Source organism: Dromiciops gliroides, chromosome 4 (genome assembly GCF_019393635.1).
Source record: "Dromiciops gliroides isolate mDroGli1 chromosome 4, mDroGli1.pri, whole genome shotgun sequence".
Taxonomy (NCBI): domain Eukaryota; kingdom Metazoa; phylum Chordata; class Mammalia; order Microbiotheria; family Microbiotheriidae; genus Dromiciops; species Dromiciops gliroides.
This window is the reverse complement of record NC_057864.1, coordinates 491,994,225-492,004,091: the sequence shown is the minus strand read 5'-3', so window position 1 is coordinate 492,004,091 and position 9,867 is coordinate 491,994,225.

The following is a 9,867-nucleotide window of genomic DNA, read 5'->3' as shown; positions in this document are numbered from 1 at the left end:
ATGGCACAGTATAGGAATCTGAACTCTCCCATTATTCCCCTCCAAGCGATTTCAAAATAACTCTTCAAATCAAATTTTCTAGTGGCAGAGCTAACAAAATGTCAGAGTGAGATATTCTTTCAGCCAAAGAATTTGGAAATGGAAATTTGTGACACAGGCTGGCCAGAGTCCATGTGGATGAAACACCAGTGGTGGGACTAAGTGGTGGTGACAGAAGCAGCAGCAGTCTTGGGAGCCCTCAAGTCAAAGATGGTAAAATGACCTGGAAACTGATAAAGAAGAGATTACAGGCAGCTAGGTGGTGCAAGTGGATAAACCACTGGCCCTAGATTCAGGAGGACCTGAGTTTAAATCTGGCCTCAGACACTTGACACTAGCTGTGTGACCCTGGGCAAGTCACTTAACCCTCATTGCCCTGCAAAGAGAGAGAGAGAGAGTCCCGGGGGGGGGGGGGGGATTACAGGATACTGCTGTGATAGCACTGGTCACAGGACTAAACTGTTTGGCAAATCCATTGTCTATACACCCTTCTGGGTCATAGTTCAAGGATGGAGAGGAGCACTTTCAGTCAAGAGGAAGTGGAAGCCCTGAGGGGCAGGATAATTTCATGAACCAAGGAATAAATCACCCTGGAAACAGTATCATTTCTGGTCCCAAGGGAGGAGAGTCCCAGAGGAGAGTATCTATTGGAATTTCAAGGATCAGCAGCACTTCCTGAGTAAGGAACAAATCTCATACCAAGAGAACAGTGACAACACCTCTACTAAGATTACACCATCTTGAATCACTGGAAACTTCCAAACCCTCAAAACCAGCTCTGAAAACAGCAGTGCAAAAAATCCTGAAGCTTAAGACAGGCTTCCCTCAGCCTGCTCCACACGCCAGGAATAGAGCCTAACATTAACATTATAGGGTATGGTATCCAGCCAACTACACCACTTCTTGGGTACTGGCAAGGACACAGATGTATACCTCCTCATACCCTCTAGATAACAATTCGATACCAAAGAAAGCCATTGGCAGCTCCAGGGTTAAAGAGATAGAATTTATTTAAAGGATACTTACTTATGGGGGGGAGAGGTGGGGTCAGTGTCCAAGATGGCAGTGAAATGTTATGTTAATTCTTCTCTCAGTCCTCCCTAACATTCCTTGATATTTATACATATAAACATACCTGGCAGAAAGCCTTATTTATCTGTGCAAGCTAGAATCAGAGATATAGAGGCATGGGTGCAGAGGGTTGATTGGTCAAAAGGTTGTGTGATATCTCCTTGCTTGGCTAGCTCATACTATGTGCACCTTAAGTGTGGCCCAGAAGTCTCTTCCAAATTGAGATATTCCATTCTGCATGTCTTGGCTCCCACACTCTCACTATACTTACCTGGGAAAGTATTGATAAGAAAGTCTCCAAGACTGTCAAGGATGAGCTAATGATGTGGTACCAGTTTCCCTGATAAAGGTCTCATTTCTCAAATATATACTGAGTATAGAACTGATTCAAATTTATAAAAATAAGTCATTCCCCAATTGACAAATAGTCAATGGATATAAACAAGGTAGTTTTCAGAAGAAGAAATCAAATCTATCTATATTTATATGAAAAAATGTCCTAAATCAGTATGTATTAGAAAAAGGAACATTAAAACAACTCTGAGATACTACCTCACATCAATCGTAAATGACAAATGCTAGCAGGATGAGGGAAAAATAGGTACACTAATGCACGGTTAGTGGAGTAGTAAACTGATTTAGCTATCCTGAAGAACAATTTTGGAAGTAGGTCCACAGTGTTATAAAATGGTGCATACCCTTTGATACAGGGTCACTACTAGACCAATATCCCAAAAAATCAAAGAAAAAGGAAAAGGACTTATATGTACAGAAAGATTTATATCAGCTCTTTTTGTGGTGGCAAAGAATTCAAAATCAAGGGGATGCTCATGAATTGGGGAATGGCTGAACATGTTGTGGTGTGTGATTGTAAATGGAGTACAACTGTGCTGTGAAAAATGATGAGAGCAGTGGTTTCAGAAAAAAGAAGGCAAGAACTGGTGCAAGGTGAAGTGAGAAGAACTGAGAGATAATTGTGCACAATAACAGAAATGTTATAATGATCATCTGTGAAAGACTTGGTTATTCTGATCCAGAAAGTGATCTTAGGCAATTCCAGAGGACTCATGATAATAAAATGCTAACCACCTCCAGAGAGAGAACTGATGAATTCTGAGTGAAAAACAAAGTATAATTTTCTCACTTTATTTTTCTTTCTTTTTAAATAAATATCATTAATATTAAAATATTTTACATGATTTTGCATGTATATTTGATATTATATTGCTTGCTTTCTCAGTGGGTGGGGTAGAGAGTTTGAAACTCAAAATTTATTTGTTTGTTTTGTTTGGGGGGGTTGGTTGGGCAATGAGGGTTAAGTGACTTGCTCAAGGTCACACAGCTAATAATGTCTGAGGCCAGATTTGAACTCAGGTCCTCCTGACTACAGGGCCCATGCTCTATTCACTGTGCCACCTAGCTGCCCCCTGAAACTCAAAATTTAAAAAGAAAAGTATGTTAAATAATAAGTTGAAAAAATTTTTTTAAAAATTAAAATTTGACTTTCAAATATAAGACTCAAGAGAAATATAAAAGGTACATTAGAGAGAAATCATAGAGGATTCACTAAGTTTAAACTGTTTACCTTTATATATATGAAGATGATATATGCATCTTCTAAGAACTTTATTATTAGAACAATTATTAGGATTCTACATAGAAAGAGAGCATGGAAATTAAATGATTATGTTGGAATGATATAAGAAAATAAGTGAGAAAGGGATGTCCTGGGAGAAGGGAGAGGAAGATCGGAGAAAATTATTTCACATAAAAATGTTGTGCAAGGAAGAGATTTTACAGTGGAGGGGGAAATGGTGAGGGAGGGATGTGCAATACTAGAACTTCACTCAAGTATAAATTAGTTCATAAAGGAACTATATATGTATATATAGGTATGTATATGTATATCTATATGTGTGTGTGTGTATGTGTGTGTAGACATACTCAATTGGCAATAGAAATCGATCTTACTCAACAGGAAAGTAGGAGGGGAAGGGGATAAGAGAAGGGAGAAAATGATAAAATGGAGAGCAGATAAAAGAAGGTAGTGGTCAGAATCAAAACAGACTTTAGAAGAGGAACAGGAAGAGAGAGACAGACAGAGACAGAGACAGAGAAAGACAGAGAGACAGAGACAGAGAAGATAGGAAGTTCATAAAATAAATTGAAGAAAATAGTTAAGTGCCTTGCCTCGGGTCACATAGTTACTTAGTCTGAGGCTGGATTGGAACTCAGGTCTTCCTGACTCTAGGCCCAAAGCTCTATCCATTGCATTGGTAGCTGCTCTGTTCTATGCTAATAAAATTGACAAGGCACAGTTAAATGGCACAATGTATAGTGCACTGGGTTCAGAATTAAGAAGACCTGAGTTCAAATCCAGCCTCAGACACTTATTAGACATGTGAACCTGGGCAAGTCACTTAACCCTTATTTGCCTCAGTTCTTTCTCTCTCTCTCTCTCTCTCTCTCTCTCTCTCTCTCTCTCTCCACATACACACACACACACACACACACATATATACACACGTACATATGCAATCATGTAAAACATATTTCCATATTAGTCATGTTGTGAAAGAAGAAACAGAACAAAAGGAAAAAAATGAAAATGAACAAAGTATTCTTCTATCTTTATTCAGAGTCTGTCAGTTCTTTCTCTGGATGTGGATAGCATTTTCCAAATAAGTCTTTTGGAATTGTCTTGGATCATTGTATTGCTGAGAATAGCTAAGTCAATCATAGTTAATCATCACACAATGTTTTTGTTACTGTGTTCAATGTTCTTCTGGTTATGCTCACTTCACTTTGCATCAATTCATGTAACTTTTTCCAGATTTTTCTGAAATCTGCCTCCTTGTCATTTCTTAAAGTATAATAGTATTCCATTACATTCATATATCACAATTTGTTCAGCCATTCCCCAATTGGTGGGCATCTCTTTAAGGGGAATAGAATCCTCAAATAACCCAATCTTAGAAAAAAAAATGAAGAACCCATCAATGTACTCCCTAAGAAAAAATCACAAGGACCTGATGGTTTCCCAAATCAATTCTACCAAATATTTAAGAAACAATTAATCCTAATACTTCATAAACTTGTTGAAAAATATGTAAAGAAGTCTGACAAAATTCCTCTTATGACACAGATAGGGTTTTGATACCTAATCAAAGGAGAGCAAATACTGAATAAGAAAACTATAGGTCAATCTCCCTAATGAATATCAATGCAAAAAATTGGAAAAACAGCTGACTTGGAAAATAAATCTAGGAGAGATCATTTGAAAATCATTGGACTACCTGAGAACCATGACCAAACCAAGAGCTTAGACACCATACTCCAAGAGATTGTTGAGGGAAAATTGCCCTGATATTCTAGAAGCAGAAGCTAAAATAGAAATTGAAAGAATCCACTGATCACCTCCTGAAAGAGATCCCAAAAGGAAAACCTCCAGGAATATTATAGTCAATTTCCAGAACTCCCAGGTCAAGAAGAAAATATTGCAAGCAGCTAGAAAAAAGGAATTAAAATACTGTGGGTCTTCAATAAAGATAAAGCAAGATCTAGCAGCTTCTACATTAAAGGACCGGAGGGCATAGAATATGATATTACAGAGGGCAAAGGAACTGGGACTACAGCCAAAAATCACGTACCCAGCAAAACTGAGGGTAATCTTTCAGAGAAAAAAATGGGATTTCAATGAGAAAGAGGTCTTTCAGGCATTTGTGATGAAATGTCATGAACTGAATAGAAAATTTGACTTTCAAGTACAAGACCCTATAGAAACATAAAAAGGTAAACAGGAAAAAGACTTCACGACAGATATTAAAAGATCAAACTGTTTGAATTCCTACATGGGAGGATAATACTTCGAACTCATAAGAACTATCTCAGTAAGGAATTCACAGAAGACACAGGTCTGAACTGGATATGAAGGGATGATATCTGTAAAGCATTTATGTTTTGTTCTTTGTGGGGCAGACAAAGTGGGATGTCATATCTGGGGCCGGATATGGGCTTGGGGCCTCCTGGGTCCAGGACTGATGCTTTGCCCACTGTGTCACCTAGTTAACCCATGATGACATCTTTAAAATAGGGTTGAAGTGTAGGAGGAATAGACTGGGGGAGGGAGAGGGGGAGAGATGGTCTGGGGAGAGGTAGTTCACATGAAAGAAACAAGAAAAAAGCTTATGGAGGGGAGGGGAAGAGGGGGAAGGAGTTGGGGAGTGAGCGAACCTTAATATTATCAGAATTGATTCAAAGAAGGACTAACATATATCCTCAAGTAGGTATAGTAATATATTTTTACCCTGAGGGAGGGGAGGGAGATAAGGGTAGGGAGAGGGGAAGGAGGGAAGGGCAGATTGGGGGAGAGAGCAGTAAAAAGCAAAACACTTTCAAGGAAGGTGAAGATGTTCTGCATAACTACACAAGTATGACATATTGAATTGCTTGATTTCACAGGGAGGTTTGAGGAGGCGGGGAGGAAGAAAAATTTAGAACACAGAATTAGCTCAAAGACCTTAATCTCATCAGAGTGGGCTCATGGAGGGAATAACAGTCACACTCAATTGGGAGGAGTAATCTATTTGACCTTACAGGAAAGTAGGAGGGGAAGAGGATAAGGAAGGAAGGGTGAAAAAAGGGAGTGCAGAGTGGAGGAGAGGATAGTCAGAAGTAAAACATTTTTGAGGAGGAATAGGTAAAAAGAAGATAGAAAATAGAGTAAATATCATGGGAAGGGAATAGGATGGAGGGAAATAGTTATGGTGATTGATTATAATGGCAAAACTTATGGTACCTACTTTGCTGGGCTATTATGAAGAAAATTCTCTGTCAAGTTTAAGGTACTGTATACAGGTTATGATGAACAGGATACTATCAGAAAAACCTGGAAAGACCTACATGAACTGAAGCAGAGTGAAATGTACTGTATACAAAATAACAGCAATAATGTAAGAGGATCTGCTGGGAAGCATGTGGTTATTTTCAACAAGACAATGATCCTATATAACCCTGAAGGACTTATGAAAATTACAACCCATCTACAGAGAAAGAACTGATAGTATTTGGAAACAGATGGAAACACATTTTTTAAAACTTTTTTTTCCTCTCTGACAATTCCTTAATCTGAAGTTTTGTGGGTTTTTTTTTTTACTGTTTTCTCTCACAACCTAGCTAATGTGGGAATGTTTTCCATGACTACTCATGTATAACTTATTTTGAATTGCTTGAGTTCTTGTGGGTGGGGAGTAGGAATGGAAGGAGGAAGAGAAGTTGGAACACAAAGTTTTAAAAAATTGATGTTAAAATTTGATTTTACATATATTTTGGAAAATAAAATTCTATTCAATAGTAAAAAAGGTTTCTGGGGAAATTACTAATATGGAAATGTTTTACATTCTTGGACATATACAATCCATGTCTAATTGCTCGCTGTGTTGGGGGATGTAAGAAAATAATGGCTTTGCCAACTCCCAAAGGCCTCAAAGGGGATTGCTTTGGACTGATGAGATTGACTGACTTAGACAATTAACATGCTTAAAGTTAATTCAATTGAAACCATGCCTGTCTGGCCCTCAAGAGGGTGTTGTTCTCAGAAGAATGTGGACTATGACCTCCACACAGGACCACCCTCAAGTCCAGTGAACCAATGGGTTTGAGTGATGCTGGCCAATGAGCTTGAAGCAGGGTGGAAGGACCGCCTCTCCTCGGGACTCAGAAGAAGGATCCTGGGGCAGCTGGTTGCTTGAACAGGCTGGTGGTGGGAGAACTTGAGAACTCTAGGTTAGATAGGCCTTTCTTTCTTGACTTTCTGACCCAGGTGTTCTCTTTTTCACTAATAAATACTTAATGCCAAGTGGTGCTAAAGCTTCTAATTTACAAATACAACCTAGCTAGTTTTCCCTACACTTGGGAGAGGAATAAGGCCACCACACATTAGATCTTTTTTTGGGGGGGTATTTTTTTCTGGGCAATGGGGGGGTTAAGTGACTTGCCCAGGGTCACACAGCTAGTAAGTGTCAAGTGTCTGAGGTTGGATTTGAATTCAGGTCCTCCTGAATCCAGGGCTGGTGCTTTATCCACTACACCACCTAGCTGCCCCCCACACATTAGATCTTAAATGTCACAGGGAGGAGTGGAGAGGGACAGAATTTGGAACTCAAAAGTTTTCTAAAATGCTAAAAAATATTTTATTACATAATTGGGAATAATACAATATTATTTTTAAAAGTTTCTGGGGAGGAAAAATCCATTTAGCAAGACCTTACTCTATCCTGGGTGAGGAGTTAATTGGCACACAGCTCTTCCTTATCTGAAACAGCCCTAGAGAAATACCAATCGAGGGCTACAAAGGTTTGATTTACTTCCCTGAAAGGCAAAGGGACAATGTAATTGGAGTTTAGTCTTCACCACTCATCAGGTCACCTGACAATAAATATAAAGACAAATTTTAAATGAAGAATTTGTCAGACCAACTTTTGACATAAAGGCATAAGCAAAACAGTAGCTGCCCTCAGAGAGTTTATATTTTATTGGGGAAAACAATATAGACATGGATAAGTCGATGCAAAAGGGGCAGCAAAGTGGCACCATCGTATTTCCAGTGCTGGACCTGGAGTCAGGAAGACTCCTCTTCCTGTGTTCAAATCTAATTTCAGATACATACTAGCTGTGTGACCCTTGGCAAGTCATTTCACTCTGTTGGCCCCAGTTTCCTCATCTGTAAAATGAGCTGAGAAGGAAATGATACTGATGGGGGGGGGTGGGTTTAATTGATCAAATTGATTGTGAGGCATCCCAAAGAATTACACGCCTCAGTGGCTGTTTCCTAAGTTTTATTGGAATACGGTGATGATCACAGGGAGAAGCACCCAAAGGTGTCTTGAATAGTGAGAGGAAAAATGGTTCTATTTATAATGAGCAAAGTTTGTTATCTCTTCATTATCTTAATCTCCTCCTTAAGGAGATGCATGGGAGGTTCATATTCAAATGTGGACTTTCTGGGATCCTAAGACTTCTTCCAAGGTGTGTACATTTTCCCCTAGGTGTGTGTTTGGGGGATTTAAATGCCATGAGTCGAACCTAAGGGACACATTTGGTCTCTTCTGGACATGTTCATAAAGACATGCTTAGACTTGTCAGAGCCAGAGGTCTCTCTGGTTATGATATCTCTTTACTTTAAGATCTGGTTTCTAGGTGTCAAATATTAATGGCTTATTAATGGTTTATGGTCCCTGGTAACTGTCTCCTTAGGCTTTGGGTTGATAGGGACTCGAAACCCTGTAGTTACTGTAGTTACAAACCTTATTTTCTCTGTTAACCTCTTTTAGGTACTATTGATCAAATCTTAGGTTATCTGTTAATCCCTTTTAGCTACAGTTGATAGAAGCTCAAGTTTTAATTAGACCTCAGGCCTTAAATTATCTGTTAACCCTTTTAGCCTCCTCCATGAATACCACATTAGTATCTTTGCAAAGAAAACCCCACATTGGGTCATGAAGAGTCAGACATGACTTAAATGACTGAAATGCAACATAATACAAAACATGTATAAATAAACATAAAATGATTGTGGAGAAGCATCCAAGAACAGCAGGTATCAGGAAAGGGTTCTTTTAGAAAGGAGAAATTGAGCTGAGTCCTAGAAGGGGCTGGAGGTTCTAGGGGTCAGAGATGAGGAAGGAGAGTATTTTCAGGTATGGGGAACAGACTGTGCAAAGCTAAAGGTGAAAGATATCATTTTTTGTAAGTAATTCAACAAACATTCATTGAGCATTTTCTAGCTACCAGGTACTTTTCTAATGTTGGGGATATACACAGAAACAAGGAAGAAAATTCCTTCTCCCAAGGAGTTTCTATTCTAATAGGAGAAGATGATGCATGAAAGGAAGCTGGGAAGTGGGTGGTGCTGCAGGGAGATGTTGAACAATAGATGTTAGGTGGATTCTGGGGTTCCCTGGGAAACCCAATGAGTCCTCTGCTGGACACAATCAAGCACATCATCTACTGAGTGATGGCACCTCTGAAACTGTCAAGGTTCCCTCTTGCAGTGCCAAGTTTGGGGAGCCTGGCTGAGCCTGCCAAGTGTCCTCTTGCCAGGCAAAAGCAGAGAACCCTAAACTTAAAACTCATGTACCCTTCCTTTTCCATGGTAGTCCCCAAACATATTCCCACTCTCTCTGCTCCAGAGGAACTGGAGAAGTGGACTTAGAGAAGTTTTGTTTATCTACCTCTCCCACAGTTGGTAGGAGCTGGGCACCACCTCATGCCATTCAGCAAAGTGGCCAAGTCAATGAAAATCGAGTAAACACCCTCTCGGTGCACAACCAAATAGCCCCACAGGCCCCATGAAGAATTTTCTTGTGAATATCTCCCAGTCTAGAGTGTGCTCCTTCATCCTCTCCCAGTTTAGAATACTTGACTTCCTTAGATCTCACTCCTTGGCTTCCTGCTACAGGAAGCCTGGGTGATCTCCCTGGCCCTAGCGCCCTCTCTCACAAGGATTACCTTGTATTTGTGGACAGCTTTGTACTTGCCCTAGACGTCGGAGAGCACGAACTCTCATTTTGTGGCTAGCACACAGGCACAAATGATTGTTGAATTGGACGGTGGAATAGTGGGTAGGTATTGAATTTAGAGTTAGCACCTTGTGGCTTCAAATTCCACTTCGGGCTGGCTGTGCGCACCTTAAATTTTCCCTTGTAAACTGAGGACATGGGAATGCTTGGCTTCTAAGAGCTCTTCCAGTCCCCAATC